This window comes from Phyllostomus discolor, chromosome 1 (genome assembly GCF_004126475.2).
Source record: "Phyllostomus discolor isolate MPI-MPIP mPhyDis1 chromosome 1, mPhyDis1.pri.v3, whole genome shotgun sequence".
Lineage (NCBI taxonomy): Eukaryota > Metazoa > Chordata > Mammalia > Chiroptera > Phyllostomidae > Phyllostomus > Phyllostomus discolor.
In genome coordinates this window covers 195,764,863-195,781,641 of record NC_040903.2, presented here as the reverse complement: position 1 = coordinate 195,781,641, position 16,779 = coordinate 195,764,863, and the positions used below count along the sequence as shown (strand labels likewise).

The 16,779-nt window shown below is 37.9% G+C and overlaps 1 protein-coding gene across 5 annotated transcripts in view; it reads left to right on the top strand.

Annotated features, from left to right (window-relative positions):
- NUMB (NUMB endocytic adaptor protein) overlaps positions 1–16,779 on the top strand; it is a 135,355-nt gene that overhangs the window by 28,164 nt on the left and 90,412 nt on the right. For all 5 annotated transcript variants that reach the window (XM_028505724.2, XM_028505723.2, XM_028505719.2 and 2 more), the window contains exon 2: positions 15,294–15,424. The gene's annotated coding sequence lies outside the window, so the exon portion shown is untranslated. The remainder of the gene's footprint in view (positions 1–15,293; positions 15,425–16,779) is intronic.

Here is a 16,779-nt window from a genome sequence, read left to right as displayed (position 1 = left end):
CTGCGATAGGAGGGAAGAGGATTGATTCGTTTTTCCAGGCTTTGATTTTCCTCAGATACAACTCCAGCTCCTTGCCTTCTAGTGCGTAACCATCTGCTCGGCCACACTGGCCTGGTCTTGGAGCGAGGCAGGCAGCAAGCTTGCCCTACTTGAGCTGCTTCTCTGGACAACTGATGGTTTTGGCATTCTTTTCCCTTTTATCATACTGCTCTGAATTTCCTTTGATTTTTTTTGTTGTTTAAAATCTCTTATCTCCTCAGGAGTCAACTTGGCCCCCTTCTTGTGACCCAGGGGCAGTGCCGAGTGTGACTTGCACCACTGCCGGTGTGCCGTGCTGATAGCGAGCACAGTGCAAGGTCTTTACTAGGGACCAGGTCATCCTTGGACAGTCGTAGACATTGATAATCCTTGTTTTGCTCTTGGTCCATTGATCTCTTTAACCTCCTCTTCCTATGTGCCCTTTCCTTTTTCTTCTTGTGCCTTTTTATTAAGCCTGTTTGGTCTGCTTTAAATGCTTTTTCTCCATTTTTCTTCTAAGCCATCATAGAACTATCTTCTTACATGAAGACTTTCTTATTCATCACTTTCTCTACATTTTATCTCTCTTTTGATTCCATAGTACTTTGTTCCACTACTACATGGCATATTGTCTGCTTTGCATTATCTTTAAGTATACATTTTTCTTCCTAAGTAGATTGTATACATCAGGGAACTGGACCCATGTCCCTTTGCATTATTTATACTTTGCATATAGTGGGTTCTCAGTGGTGTTTGAATTAATTTCTACCCTCATGGAGCTTATGGTGTAGTGGAAGGAGGTATACAATAAGGAAATAAATACATAGGAAAATTTCCATTTGAGAGTATGTGACAAAAATAATAGTACATTAAAAGTAAAAAATATGTTACCTTAATCCTGCTCATACTTTTGTTAATAGTTTTTCCATTGAGCTCTGTTCATTCATCCTTTTAAGTGTGCCGTCTGTTTGAGGGGCAGTTTCAGTGAACTTGTGGGAGTGGACCGGTTTGGAGCAGTTGAGTAGTGAATGAAGGTTAGAAATTAGAGACTGTGGGAGTTGATAATTTTTTGAGAGTTGGGGTTACATAGGGTAACAAAAATGGAGGAGGAGGTGGAGCCTGGCTGTGTAGGGAATGAAGGACTACTTTAAAAATATATATAGTGGGACATAATTGGTACATATTTACATGATAAGAGGGATGATCTTACAAAGGAAAGATTGATGACACAAGAGAGTAAATTATGAAAGGAAAGAAATCTTTAAGTGCAGGAAAGATAATATTAAGAGCGCATTTCGGTGGCCCTTAATAGTAATCAGAGATGATCATTCATTTGAAAGTAGGGGAAAAGGAGATGACTGGTTCAGTTGGGGGGATTTATAGATTTGGTTGTGGGAAGGATAGGGAGCTTTCACTTGGGGGCTTCTATTTTCTTAATGAAAGTTTCTTAAAGGGGGTGGGAAGAATGGAGAGGAGGGTGAGATGTTTACGGATTGAGAAAGATATAAAGCAGCCAGTACAGGGAGCTTTGAGAAGTGATACTGCAGTGGTCGAGGTTGTTAGTTGTGAATTCATGATAGTAACTGGTCTCCCTGGGTGCAGTTTCTTCAGTAGTCCACTGCCCTGTTGCATCAGGAAGGGTAGATGGAGTTGCCCGCAGAGTGGGAGAGAAAAGAGACATGGGAAACATCGGCTTGAGTGTGAGGAGACAGTATATTGATGAACTGTGAGACCTGAAGTGGATAAAAAAGAAAGAGAAACCAGGAGATTGATAAGGAGAAGTGGACGGTTCATAATTAGGCAGTTTCATTAAGAACTAAGACTTATTTCTGACAAGGACCTACATCCTAGATTGCTCTATCCAGCAAAGCTCTCATTTAGAATGGAAGGGCAGATAAAGTGCTTCTCAGATAAGGTCAAGTTAAAGGAGTTCATCATCACCAAGCCCTTATTTTATGAAATGCTAAAGGGACTTATCTAAGAAAAGAAGATAAAGAAAAGACAAGTATAGTAAAAGGACAGCAAACTCACAAATATTAACAACCACACCTAAAGCAAAACCAATAGAAACTAAGTAAACAATTAGAACTGGAACAGAACCACAGAAATGGAGGGCACATGGAGGGTTAGCAGCAGGGGGGTGGGAGGAGGAGAGAGGGGGAAAAGGTATAGAGAATAAGTAGCATAGAATATAGGTTGAAAATAGATAGGGGGAGGGCAAGAATAGCATGGGAAATGTAGAAACTAAAGAACTCACAAGTATGACACATGGACATGAACTAAAGCGGGAAAATGTGGGTGGGAGGGGGGTACAGGGGGGAGGGGAGAGAAGGGGGGAAATGGGACAACTGTAAGAGCATAATCAATAAATATATTTAAAAAAAAGAACTAAGACATTTCTGAGGGCTGGTTGAACAAATGAATTGGAAAGATCGAATCTTTTATTACATGTCTTTCTTCTTTCAGCTTTGTTCTCATTTATGTCTAAAATGGCTGGCATTTGTACAGACTTAACTACTTGGAATCTCCCATTCTTTATTTTTTAGTGGTTTAAAAGAATTCTTTAATTGAATTTGTTGGGGTGACATTGGTTCATAAAATTACATAGGTTTCATATGTACAATTCTATAATACATCATCTATGTGTTGTGGAATCTCCCATTCTAAAGAAGCAAGTTAAACCCACATTCTAGCCAAATGGATTGAAACACATACACACACACAGTTAGTAACCTGTAGAACTGGTGAGTGTGATTTCAAACATGGCATTATTTTAAAGACTATTAAAGTCTAACGATCTTTGTTAACTTGTTTCTATAAAGAGGACATAGGAAAATAATTTTCTCTGAAAATATTGGGATTCATTTACGATCTTTCTGTGAAACTTGTGACAAGATCTGAACTTATTTGTCCTTAAAACCACTAAAAAACTCTCATTCACCATTGGTACAGTCTTTCTGGAAATGGTTTGGCAGATTCTTGTGAACAGTTAAATGTACACTTACCATAATCTGGCAGGTTTACTCCTAAGTATTTAGTTTAATGAAATGAAAAATTATAGTCACACAGAAATGTATGCTAATGCTCCAAACTGGAAACAAACCCTAATGTACTCCAGCTGGTGAACTGATAAACTTTGGTACGTCCATACAGTGGAGTACTGCTTTTGTCAGTGCGTACAGCTACACGGGTGGATATCAGATACATTATGGTAAGTGAAAGAAGCGAGACTCAATAGGCTACATGTACTGTGTGATTCCATTTTTATGGTATCTTAGAAGAATCAAAACTAAAGGGAGAGAAAGCTGATTAGTAGTTGACATGGAGTATGGAGAAGGTTTGACTACAAAAGGTGTGAGGACGTTTTGGCGGGGTTCTGTTGTCTGTTCTCTATCTTGGTTGTTGTAGTTATATGACTATGTGTTTTTCAAACTCAAAAGTATAACTGAAAAATAGTGAATTTTAGTATATATAAATTACATCTCAATCAAAGTTGTAGCATATATATGTAACCATATTAAAAAGTGCTTTGGAAAACTTATGTTATGAAAATGTTTTGTTTGTTTTTAGATTCTGCTTATGTGGTTTTTATTCCCTCTGGGAGAGAATGATGGATAAGTATCATTAACATTTACAAAGTTCTTTGAAGCTCTAGGAAACATGTAATTGCTGAATTTGTCTACATTTAGCAAACATTTCTATCATGTTTAAAAGAATGTTATAATGTTGGAATTAGTAGAGCCCAGGAGACTTTATAAAGTATCCTTATTTTGTACAGAACCTGAGGCTTGGGTGAGGTTAGCTATAGTCACATGGCTAGTTAGTGGTAAAGGTAGGCCTAGAATTTAAGTAATAGATTATTAACTTATGCTTGTTTTACTGAAACACACTTTTAATTCTGAATTATTCTTTCTAGAGACTATTTTTAATTCCTTTTCAGAAACTTTCGATTGTGTCATCCGCTGGAAACCACTCCCTTCCTAGTGGTAGGAAAGTCCTGTGTCTGGCTGATAATAGGAAGGCTAAATTTGAGAGATCCTACATCACTTAAAGTTTGCCTAGACATAGTCAATAAGCTTAGTTATAAAGATACTTTGCTTTAACTGGGAAACTAGACATTTAGTGTTGGAGTTGTCAGGGGCAACTAATCAGTTAGAAATAGGGTTTTGTAACTTTACTGCATTTAAAAAATCTTTAAAATTATTATGATTGTTGGTTTGTTGGGAAGGTAGAAAAGATTTAAAAGTGTTGGGTTCTTTTTGGTTTCCTTGGGTAATGAGGATTTATCTTATAAATACAGAAGGGTATGAGGGAGCACCTGAAACAGCCTTAGCTATACATTCAAGAAATGGAGACGGGAATGCCATTCAGAATATAACAGCATTGTTATTTTATAAGATTAAGAATACACACTATTCTTGAAACTCAGTTGCCTTTCCCTGTCTCTCTGTGTTCACCTGCTTCTGTAATAGTTCCATGCTTGCCTCTGGACCCCCGTTCCAGAGCCAGGCTTAGAGTTATTGCCCCTTAGAAATATTGGAGATATTGTAGATAACTGCATACAGGAGTAGCCTTGGCGTGGCTTCTTTCTTGGTTTTGAAGCTGTGTCTGTGTCTGGCTCATGGGAGTTACTTCCCATAAACCATAGTCCCTGGCAGAGTAGGCAAGTTTTCTCCTACCCCAGCCTTAGCTCTGGCCTAGCTCTGATAGGTCCTCTGCCTTAGGTGGAGTGTTTTAGTCCCTGTTCACCTAGGAAGCCAGACTTCCAACTGCCACTGCCTGCTCCCGGACCAGGAGACCAGTAAACCTCAGGTTTCATTATTGCTTACCATTTTGCATTTATGTTCCCTATCACTGAGAGATATTTTTATATATTTTTTGAGCCAGCTATGCATTGTTTACTTATATATTTGGTATGTTTATATATTAATTATTATTTGTGTGAATGTACTGCACTATCTTGACCAGAAGCCTTTTTAATCTTTCAAAGCCATGGTTTCTCATATTGAAAATTGAAATTATAGCCCCTACCTCTTAGTGTTTCTTTGTGCTCATGAAATGATATTATATACACACTTGTATTTATATTCTTAGAACAATGTCTAGGATGTACTGATATACACATACATATACACATAGACATATATATAGCAGCTGTTATATTTTCAAGGGAGTGTTGTACTTCCTTGTCAGTTTGTGTATTTAGACATATATCCCAAAATGTTTGTCAGGCCCTATTCAAAATTTCTGTGAATGTGTCTGGGGAGCGGCATGTTTTGAGGCTTTTGGGTGAGACATTTAAATCTAGTTTTAATCTATGCCCTTAGCAACCTTGAATTGTTTTTTTTAGGATGAATTGCAAAATTTTCTTTCAATATAACAATGGGCTGAAATGCTTTGTTGTTTGTATCTGTAGTAGTGTTTTAGAAATATTCAGGTTATTGACTGTCTTTTAAGCTCTAATGTATGTAGTTTCCATTAGCTAACAATCAGAATACTTAGCGCACTGCGTCTGCAGATGGAGTGAATTTTAAGTTGGGAAAAGGAATGTAACGGTGTGCATAAGGGAGGAAACAAGGTGTGGTTTGAGGCCGAGACTTTGGCTCAGACGGCCATAGTCCTGACTGAGGTAAAGGTCTTCTTTGGGAAATGGGGGGAAAAAAAGAGGGATAGAATATTAAAAGACAGATTTTCAGTTTGTGTATTTAGATTATAACTAATATGCTTACATATTGTAACTTCTAAAGCCTTCACTTTAGTGAGGTCAACTTTACCCATGAATTCAGAAATACAAATTAAAACCTTTTCTTTTAAACTAGAAATGTCAGATAAATTATTCTTTCTTCTTGTATTTTGGGTTTGAAGTAGTGTCTTGTAGATTATCATCTACTATTTTTTAGGGAAGGCTGAATATATTATTCTGCCCTTTAGAGATGTTGTCTAAGAATATTACGCTTGCTGATAAATGATCCTAACTTCCTTATTTCTTCAGCTGAAATAATAAGACATATTACTTCCTTTTTCCTCTTACATCGAGCCCTGAGCATGCCTTTGCTTTTATTTTTGTCTTACATTATAAACCATTGTGTATATATAGGTGTTCAGAACCATGAAGGTGTATTATTGAGTAAAAGACATGGTGCAGCATCATTTAGAGTTTTAAAGTTAATCTACCAGTCATAAACGAGGGCGAATGCAGCATGCCAGTGCACCATGTAGCCATTCTAAGACGAATTTCAGATAAGTGTTTCTGAGAGGACTGAGCAAACTAGTCACCGTGTTAGAGGCACCTTGGTTAATGAAGACTTTATGAAGTTCTTAATGGTTATGTATGTCTCCCCAAACTGAAAGGTTTTTTAAAAAATGTTTGTGCACTCCCTAAGTTCATGTTTTGAAATCCTAACTTTCACTGATGATATTAGGAAGTAGGGCCTTTGGGAGGTAATTAGGTTGTGAAGGTGGAGCCCTCATGAGTGGGGTTCGTGCTCTTTGAAAAGAACTCCAGAGAGCTCTCTTGCCCCCTTCTGCCATGTAAGGACACGGAGGGAAGACAACCATTAATGAATTAGGAAGGCAGCACCAAATTTGCAGGCACCCTGGTCTTGGGATTCTCAGCCTCTAGAACTGCAAGAAGTAAAGGTTTACTACTTAAACTACTCAGACTGGTGGTTTTGTTACAACAGTCTGTATAGACTAAGCCAAGAAGTAAAAACATTATGCCTGCTTTCAAGAGCTAGAAACCATAGCATTTAATATCATAGATTTGGAGATTTAAAAATGGGAGTTCAGGTCCTGACTCGATACCTGTCATTTGACCTTGGGCAAGTTTCTTGCTAGCTCTAAGCCTAAGTTATTTCTGTAAGTAAGGTCTGTCAACTGGTGGATGGTCCTTGGCACCAGTTCAGTGCCAGCAGGAGTCCCCAGTTTGGGATGCAGTGAGGAAGGAAACTTTATTCATGCAGAACAGCTCAACTGCGATGCAGCAGGCAGTGAAAACAGCAGGGCTATGAGGCATCCCCGGCACCAGGCGGCCCTGGGGCCAGGCCCCTCTCCCAGGTTTGCCCTGCTCTGCTCTGGTGAGACATATTTGTGTTTCAGTGCAATCAGGAATAACAGTCTTCCGTCTTAGGTGGAAAGGGAAAGTGCACTCCCAAACTGAAAGGTGTTTAAAAAGGCTTTGTTAACTCTTTACTTGTCGGAATCTATTTTGGGATTATGGAATGTTTGATTAAGTAGAAGTTTCATTAGGATTCTGACTTAGAATGTTTTTGGTATGAGGAAGTAATCAGAGACTATATGTCAGTGTACCTACTAAATTTTTATTTTTTTTAAATATTTTTTCTTTTTCTCTCAATATGAAACACAAAAGTATTAACAGTTAAAAATGTCTCACTGAGAAATCACTGATATATGTAGTACAGCTGTCTGTCATATATTGAAATAGATCAAAGGACTTTATATTGACCTTTTGCCATTAACACTTCACTGTATTAACTGATGAGTTTCCTTTTATCTGTTTGCCATATTAGATTTCTTGTGAAGCAGTGTAGTTTGATGGAAAGAACACAGGATTTCCAATCAGAGGGCTGGACGTCCTTTCTGTGTCAGTTTACTAACTCCGTGACTTTGACCTTTTTGAGATTGTTTTTCCTTATAAGTAATATGAAAAGAATAATGAGAAGATGGCAGCTTAGGTAAAGACTGCTCACCTTCTCATGCAACCACATCAGAATTGCAACTAAAATATAGAAGAGCCATCACTCAGAACCATCAGATTGAGTTGAGTGGAAGTCTGACAACTACGGAATTGAAGAAACCACATCCATCCAGACTGATAGGAGGGGTGGGGACGTGGAATGGACTGCTCCTACATCCATGTGTGGTGGATACAAATTTGGGAGGGATATCTTGGGAGTGAGGAATCCCAGCCCCACACCAGGCCCCCCAGCCCAGGGTTCCAGTGCCAGGAAGATAGGTTCCTAAAGCTTCTGGCTGCAAAAGCCAGCAGGGATTGAGTCGGTGTTAGAATTTCTAGAGTCCCAAGCAGTTCCTGTTAAAGGACCCACAAACAGACTTACTCAGACTCCCTCCCTCTGAGCTCTAGCACTGGGGTAGCAGCTTGAAAGGCACTAGTGGCATACAGGGAGGAACTGAAGTGTCTGGCATCAACGCAGGAGCTGGGGGACAGCTTTCTTCCAGACAGAAAGGCAAGTAGAGGCCACTATCACTTTTCTGAGCCCTCTTGCCATAGAGCCACACAGCTGGCAGGCAGGTGCCGTATCTTAAACTCCATCAGCCTGGCTAACACTGTGTAGCCTTCCCTGGAAATCCCCTGAGACTCCATCCCACCCATCTTATGAGCCCATCCAAACAGTTAACCGTGACTTTTCCATATGAATGTCTGCTCTTGGTTCATGCCTCACAACTTCCTAAATCCTATCAAAAAAGCTACTGCCAGCCTCAGTAAGCCCCCAGGCTCCTGTACCTGTTGCTAAGTGGCCCCAGGTCTGGTACTAGCAGGAGCCAGCCTAGATTCATAACTTGGCTTCACCTGGGAATCTCCAAGCCCAGCACATGTAGCAGCTATTTCAGATTGCGTTACAGCTCATACAAGGTGGTCCTGGGCAGAACACAGGTTGGGGCTGACCTTGGCCTGCACCACCCAGGAACCCCCAGAGCCTGCACACCCAGTTTATATCTACAGACCATGTCAGAGTATCACACCCTGCCCCTGCAAGTTGATCTTCCATGGAAGGCGGAGGTTGGTAGTCAGTGGTCACAGCCAATCCTTGCAGCTGATTGGCCTGGGTAAATCACTCCTATTGACCTGCCAACAGCAACCAAGGCTCAACTACAAGAAAAGGGTGTACCCAGCCCACATTGAGGGTACACCTCAAATACCCAGCTTGGGTGATAGGGGAGGTTGTGCCACTGGACCCTATAGGACACCTGCTACATTAGGCCATGCTACCAAGACAGGGAGTCATAGAAGTTCTACCTGATACATAGAAACAAACACAGGGAGGCTGCCAAAATGAGGAGGCAAACATGGCCCAAATGAAAAAATTCCAGAAAAAGAAGATGAAGATAAGCAATATATCAGATACAGAGTTCAAAACACTGTTGGTAAGGATGCTCAAGGAACTTAATGAGGACCTCAATAGCATAAAAAAGATCCAGTCAGAAATGTAGGAAACAATGGAATTCTATGCAGCAGAAAGAAAGAAGGAGCTCCTACCCTTTGCAACAGCATGGATGGAGCTGGAAAGCATTATGCTAAGAGAAATAAGCCAGGCAGTGAAAGACAAATACCATATGATCTCACCTTTAATAGGAACCTAAACAACAAAACAAAGGAACAAGCAAAATATAGTCAAAGACACTGAAATAGGGGACAGACTGACAGTGACCAGAGGGGAGAGAAGAGGGAATTTCAGGGGAGAATGGGAAGGGCTTACAGGAACAAATTTAAAGGACACGTGGACAAAAACTGGGGAGGTGGGTGGTAATGGGAGGGAAGTGGGGAGGGATGGGTGGGTGGGCTGGAATGGGAGTAAAAGGCAGAAAACTGTACTTGAACAATGATTAAAATAAAATTTAAAAAAAAGAATTGTAGGAAACACTAATTGAAATAAAGAACAATTTGCAGGGAAACAACAGTAGAGTAGATGAAGCCAAGAATCAAATCAATGACTTGGAACATAAGGAAGCAAAAAACAACTAATCAGAACAATAAGAAGAAAAAAGAAACCAAAAAAATGAGGATAGTATAAACAGCCTCTGGTATGACTTTGAGCATTCCAACATTTGCATCATAGGGGCGCTAGGGGAAGAGAAAGAGCAAGAAATTGGAAATCTATTTGAAAAAATAATGAAAGAAAACTTCCCTAATTTGGTGAAGGAAATAGACATGCAAGTCCAGGAGCCCAGAGAGTCCCAAACCAGATGGATGGAAAGAGGCCAACTCCAAGACACATCATAATTAAAATGCAGAAGTTTAAAGATAAAGGGAGAATCCGAAATGCAGCATGAAAAAAGTGGTTAGTTACATACGGGGGAATTTCCATAAGACTGTCAGCTGATATCTAAAAAGAAACTTTGCAGGCTAGGAGGGACTGGCAAGAAATATTTAAAGTCATGAAAAGCAGGGACCTACAGCCAAGACTGCTCTACCCATCGTAGCTATCATTTAGAATCAAAGGGCTTATACAGAGCTTCCCAGACAAGAAAAAACTAAAGGAGTTCATCATCCCCAAACCATTATTATATGAAATATTAAAGAGATTTACTTAAGAAAAGTAGCAGATCAAAACTATGGACAGTAAAATGGCAATAAATACATATCTATCACCAATTGAATCTAAAAAACAGACTAAGCAAACAAGGAGAGCAGAGACAGAATCATGGATATAGAGAGGGTTTTGGTGGTTGCTGGAGGGGAGAGGGGTGTGGGGGAATGGGCCAAGAGGTGAGGAGATTAAGAAGTACAGATAGGTAGTTACAGAGTAGCCATAGGGATGTAAAGTACAGCCTAGGATATGGAGTAGCCACGAACTTACACACATGACCCATGGACATAAACAGTGGTATGGGGATTGCCTGAGGGAGTGGGGGGTACTAGATGGAAGGGGGTAAAGGGTAAAAAACTGGAATAACTGTAATAGCATAATCAGTAAAATATAATTTAAAACCAAGAATAATGATATGTACCTTTTAGAATTTCTATACAATTTGTAATTAAAGTTTGCAATTAACAAATTAAAATTTCAGTGCTTTGTAAACTGTAACATACTTTTTGAGTGTTAATAGTGTTTTTAGATTGGGACATTCATTGTATTTTAGCAAAACAACATTGTCCTCAAAGATTGTCATCACATGGGTTAGAAGACTCCCAACCTCTGGTTTGATGTGTCAATTTTATTTAGGGTGATTATCCTTTGGTTTTAATGTGCCTTTATATTTTCCTTAACAGTAAATGTCTTTTCTGTATGGGAATTCCTCTTTTGCCAAAGTTAGAAATTAGTTAGATTTCATCAGTGCATTCAGCTTCGGCATCATGAAAAGGGCTGTCTGGAGGCTACACCAGGATCTAGCCTTTCTTGAAGCCACTGGTTCTCAAGGATCAGTGGTATCTCCCCTGTTAGGTATTTGGGCCTTTGAGGGTGCACTTCTGGTTGCTACAATAATTTGGGTGGGGTGGCTGCAGCATTGGCATTCAATGAGCAGGAGCAGGAATGCCATACATACCATAAGGTATGAGAGAGTTCTGCATGATTTTTGAACTCTTCCGCAGATCTTCCTGTAGTTGAAAAACCGGTTTGTACTTATCTGACCTAATTCTGTTTCACATTTAAACACAAAGTATTTTTTGCATGTTTTTAATAGATACTGAATTTTCCAGAAATGCAACTGCTGAGTAAAGTGAGGGCAAATTGTACTTTGTTTTGTTCAGAAATTTAGCAAGAGTTGTTAACTTTCAGAAAATCATGTTACCATTGCATTGCCCCTCATGGTGTCTGATTTTCCAGTACAACTTACTGTGTGAGTCTACATTTGTAGGTGTCACATTTGGCATTTTTATGTATCAATGTAAGTGTCTTGTTTCCTTGTTAATGTGAATTCTAGGATGGTTATACTTGAGCATTTATATATTCAAATATATGGTTTTATTGAAAAATTTTTCTCTTTACATTCAACGTTATCTTAATTTTTAAAATTGAAGGTAGTAGGTGACCTACTTTCATTTCATTTTAGGTTTATTCTCTTAAAAAGAATCAACTTTTGTTTTAGTTGCATTTCAAGCTGGAACTTATATTTAACATAAATCTATGTTACCTTTCCAGGGAGTGATAGAAGATCCATGTTGACCTACATTATAAGTGTCAATCCTTCTCTTTTCCCCTTTCTTTTCCTTCTCTCTCCTTCCCATCTCCCTTCCTCTTGTTTTCCCTTTCTTCTATAAAGTATTTGAAACATAGACAAGAATGTGGTACTGTATATATAACCAATGAAGCATATGATAAAACCAATACCTGTTAACCCACCACCCAGCTTAAGCAATTGGACATTGTTGATACATTTCTCCTTGATTTCCATTCACCTGTCCCTCCACCAGGGATAAAACTATTCAGAATTTTGTTTTGGTTTTGTTAATTTATCACTCCCTTCCTTTTCTTTTAAGTTGACCACAAATTTGTATGCATTTCAAAAGTATGTTTTTTAGTTTTTTTTTTTAACTATAAAAATAGAATTATGTATATATTATTTGCTTTGGTTAATCAACATTATCTTTTAAAATTTTAATTCATAGCAATATGTAACTGTGGTTCCTTTTCCCTGTTATATGTATTACTTGTATGACTAGACCACAATTTATCTTTTCTCCTAAAGATGAACCAATACTTGCCATAGAAAACAAAGTACATATTGAACCTAATTTGCTTTTTATTGATCTCTAAGGGTTGGGGGTGCATTTCTTTGTTCCTTTTTACTTCAGGATGTTGGGCAGGATATGGTAGATGAGAGAAATGATAACTAACCCCATGAGATATTCTAGGACTAACTTGCTCTAAAAATTTTCTTGCATTATATGTCATCATTAGAGGTTGTTGATGTGGATGCTCCTTTAATTTGTATTCTGCTCTTTGCCTTTGTAGCAGCTTTTGCTTTTTCTAGTCCCTAAATCATATTCTTTAAAACCTTTGATGACTTTTCGTCTCTGTTCTTTTGTCAGTCCTGTTATATCTGGTCCCTAATTTTTTGTCTTTTCCATACTTTTATTCTTTTCTTTCTGTTCATTTCTTCTGTTTCAACTTGAGTTAGATAAAGGACTGAAAACATTTATTTCTTCTGGTTTTGGAGAGTTTAATCATACCATGTAATTTTTAACTTTTATGTGTATATTCTTTCCAGCTTTTCGTATATTTTAGGCTGCCTTAAGAATGCACAGTTCTTCTGGGTAGTTGAGTTTGCTAGCTACTTGGACGATAGTATATATGGAGAGGAAGTTTTATTGTCATTTGACCTAAAATATAATATTAATAATGATATGATAAAAGTGTTGTTGAACCTATGAACTGAATAGTGAATCTGCCTTGTGATATTGATCAAGTCACTTAAAGTAGCATATTTTTCATTTTGTAAATTTGAATCACCTCACATTTTAGTTTCTCTTTCTTTAGATACAATTTTGCTTACATAGCAAATGCAAGAGCCAAAGATTTAGTAGTTGGGGACTTTAGGGATCATCTGATATCTATTTTGCTCCCTCTACAAATATTTGCCTGACACTGTTTTGGTCTTGAGGATACAATGAAGGGCCTGGTTTCATGGGACTTAGTTTTTTATGGAAAGTATACTGGAAAGTATACTAGTATACTAGGAAAAAGATGAAAACCTTCAGGTATGATGAAAGTAAATAGTTAGATAAACAATTTAAAAGAGTTAAATGTTACCTAGGAGGACTTAATATATGATTGAAATTTCCTCCTCTCTTTATACTTATTCTAACATAATGATTCCAGTTTAAAAAATTACATATATGTTGTTTTTAAAAAATAAATAATATTCTTTTCATAGGCATATTTTCTGTGGAAAGTATGTCAAATTTCTTTGTTTTCTAGGTCTGAATAAAACTTAACTGTGCATAAGTTGTCTTTTTCTGATCTGTTCCTCTAGTGGTAGCTACTTGCAGCATAAACAGTCTGAGAATTCATTTGTGTTCATAAGTATTAGCAGAAAACTCTTAATCTTGGAGGTGGTGTAAACCGTCCTGTGGATATTGAACATTTACCCATAGAGAAATATTTGACAGGCCAGATTTTTCAGCCAGCAGCCTTTTATTTAGCACTTTGAATTCATAATGCTAGTGTTTCTAATTATGTTTTTAGAAATTGAGATTTTTTCTTTCTGGTACTATTTCAGTAGTACTCTGTATTCATATTTCCTCTTTAATATAGTACCTAGCCTGCGTCGATCCAAGGATATTGAAAAATTACTACTAATACTCATAATTTATTATGGTTCCATGTTTTAGAATCATTGAAATATTGGTTTCCTTGAAAATAGTTATAATACAGCAGGGGGAGGTTTTTAGTTTATTGTGCTGTAATGGAGGCAGAAATATGTGAAATGTAATCATGGACAGAACCTCAATATTACTTTAATTATATTGACTCACGATAAAATACATGTCAAGTGTTTTCACTGGTAACATACCCAGTGCAATTTCTGGCATATTTGGACAGCATTTGCTGCACCTGTGTTATTTCTTTATGGTTTTTTGGTATGTATTTAGTTGTCTTTTAACACAATTGTTAACATTGAAATTTAAACATCAAAAGCTTTACAGTCTGTTTTAGAATGAGGCCAATGAAGAAATGAAGTGAAACACATTGTTGGCTAATAATATATTTTGCAAATTATAACAAATTGTTTTACGAGAGCATTTACTGGAGATGAGATTCAGCTTTTCTTATTCAGTGGGGTTTTGTTTTTTAAACATTATTATCTGAAAGTAGATGTCCATACAATAATGTCTTCCAGCTTTTAACTCACTTTTCCTTGGGACCATACCAGCTTTTCCTATATATATTCTGATTAGTGAATGAAAATGCAGAATGTTAGAAGTAGAAGGAATTTTAGAGTTCATATAAATTATATAGGCACTAGAATTTTTAAAAAGAATTTTAGATTGTTTGCATAGGGCTACAAGCTTTCGATTTAGACTCCTTAGGGTATTTAAAAAACAACTACTGTCTATCACATCATCTCATTTTAACACAAAAAAAGTAGGAAGGACAATCTCATAATAAGCACAGTTGTAACTTTACACCATGTTTTGTCATGGCTGGCACCTGTTCAAGGATTAGATTTCAGAAACCATTATCTAATGCAACCCTCTCTTTTAGAGATGATGTTTCTGAGCCCAGAGAAGTATCAAAGTTCTTATAGCAAGGCAGAATAGTAACCGAGTTTACAACAAGGTCTTCTGACTCCCAGTCCAAAATGTTGATCAAGGCCGCTCAGCCTTCATCACATGATGAGACTTAGGCACAGAGAACTTGTGCTTTACCTAAAATCATATAGCTAGTAAGAAGTAGAGCTGAAAGTTGAATTCACATTACCCAAATCCATTTTCAGTGAAGCCTGTTCACTCACTTCCATGTAATCTTAACCTACTCTATCCGCCCCTCAATTTAGTTGTAGAGATGTTATTATAAGCTATTAAAAGGAGATGTCTATACTTAGCATTTTTTTTTCCTTGAAATTTTCAGATTTGGGCCTTAAGCAACTTCTTTCAGGAAGAGGGCCAGTGCAGCTGTTCTTGCAACCAGAGATCTTGACCCACATCCACAGATTGGAACATTGGTGAGCCAGCCATTCTCAGACACCTCACTTAGGACAGGTAAGTGAAAGAGTAAGATAAGAGAAGTAGAATGGATGCTGGAGTTCTTCCTTTCTCTTTCATGTTAGATGCAAACAGCTGAACAGTAATAATAGTATATCTGATTTAACTCTTTATCCTGGTAAAAATAAACCAATTGGAATCTTAAGTGGGTAGGGTAAAACATGTTCTTGATTGTAACATATGTGTCAAAATGTTAACAACAGTGAAATTAGGGTAATTAAATTTTTCTTTCTCTTTTGTACATTTTCCAAAGTGTACTCATGAGTACATGTTAGTTAGCTATTGTTACATAACAAACCACTCCAAACTTAGTGGTTGAAAACTTGCCAATTGTTTGTTTTGCTCAAGAATCTGCAATTTGGGCAAGGCTCACTTGGTGGGGACAGCTTGTCTCTGTCATCATGGGCTGTTTGGTGGGGTAGCTGGAAGGGTAGGGGTGGCTCCAAGGGCTGGGAGTGGAATCATTTGAAGGCTTGCTCTCTCATGTGTGTGGTGGTTAATGCTGCCTGTTGGCAAGGACCTCAGCCTGGGCTGCCTGCCAAACACCTACACATGACCTCTCCTTTTGGCTGCTTGGTTTCCTCACAGCATGGTGGCTGGGTTCCAAGACAAGAGAACAAGGCGAAGTTTCATGGCATATTTGACTTAGCTTTGGAATTCACATAGTATTACTCTGCTTTCTTCTGTTGGTTGAGGTAGTTACAAAGGTCCACCCAGGTTCAGAGAAGGGGGTAGACATAGACCCCACCACTTGAAGAGAAAAAGTGTCAACATCATGTTATAAGAAGAACTATGGGTCCTGGCTGGTGTGGCTCAGTGAATTGAGTGCTGGCCTGTGAACCAAAGGTTTGCCAGTTCAATTCCCAGTCAGGGCACATGCCTGGGTTGTGGGAAAGGTCCCCAATAGGGGGAATGCAAGCGGCAACACACACTGATGTTTCTCTCCTTTTCTTTCTCCTTCCTTTCCTCTCTGTCTAAAAATAAATAAATAAAATCTTTTAAAAAAAGAGCTATGGGACAGAATCTGCCATTGTAGCTATCTTTGGAAAATGTAATCTGCTTTGCTTTTACATTGCTTTTGGTATTACTTCTAAGATAAAGAATATAAATAACATGTGTGTAGTGTATGAAAAAGAGTAATATTTGCCAGAAATTATGGTGTATGAGTTCAATAAGAATTTTGTGTGCTCTTATCTAATAGAGTATGATATTGAAAATAAAATGCCTAAACAGGACGGAATAAAATAGATTTTGAACTCTCTTTTGTATCAGTAAAAAGCATACTATTATAATCAAAAGTAGAGACAAAAACATAAACAAGATGCAAAAATATTTGTAGTTTGGGCTTTTTG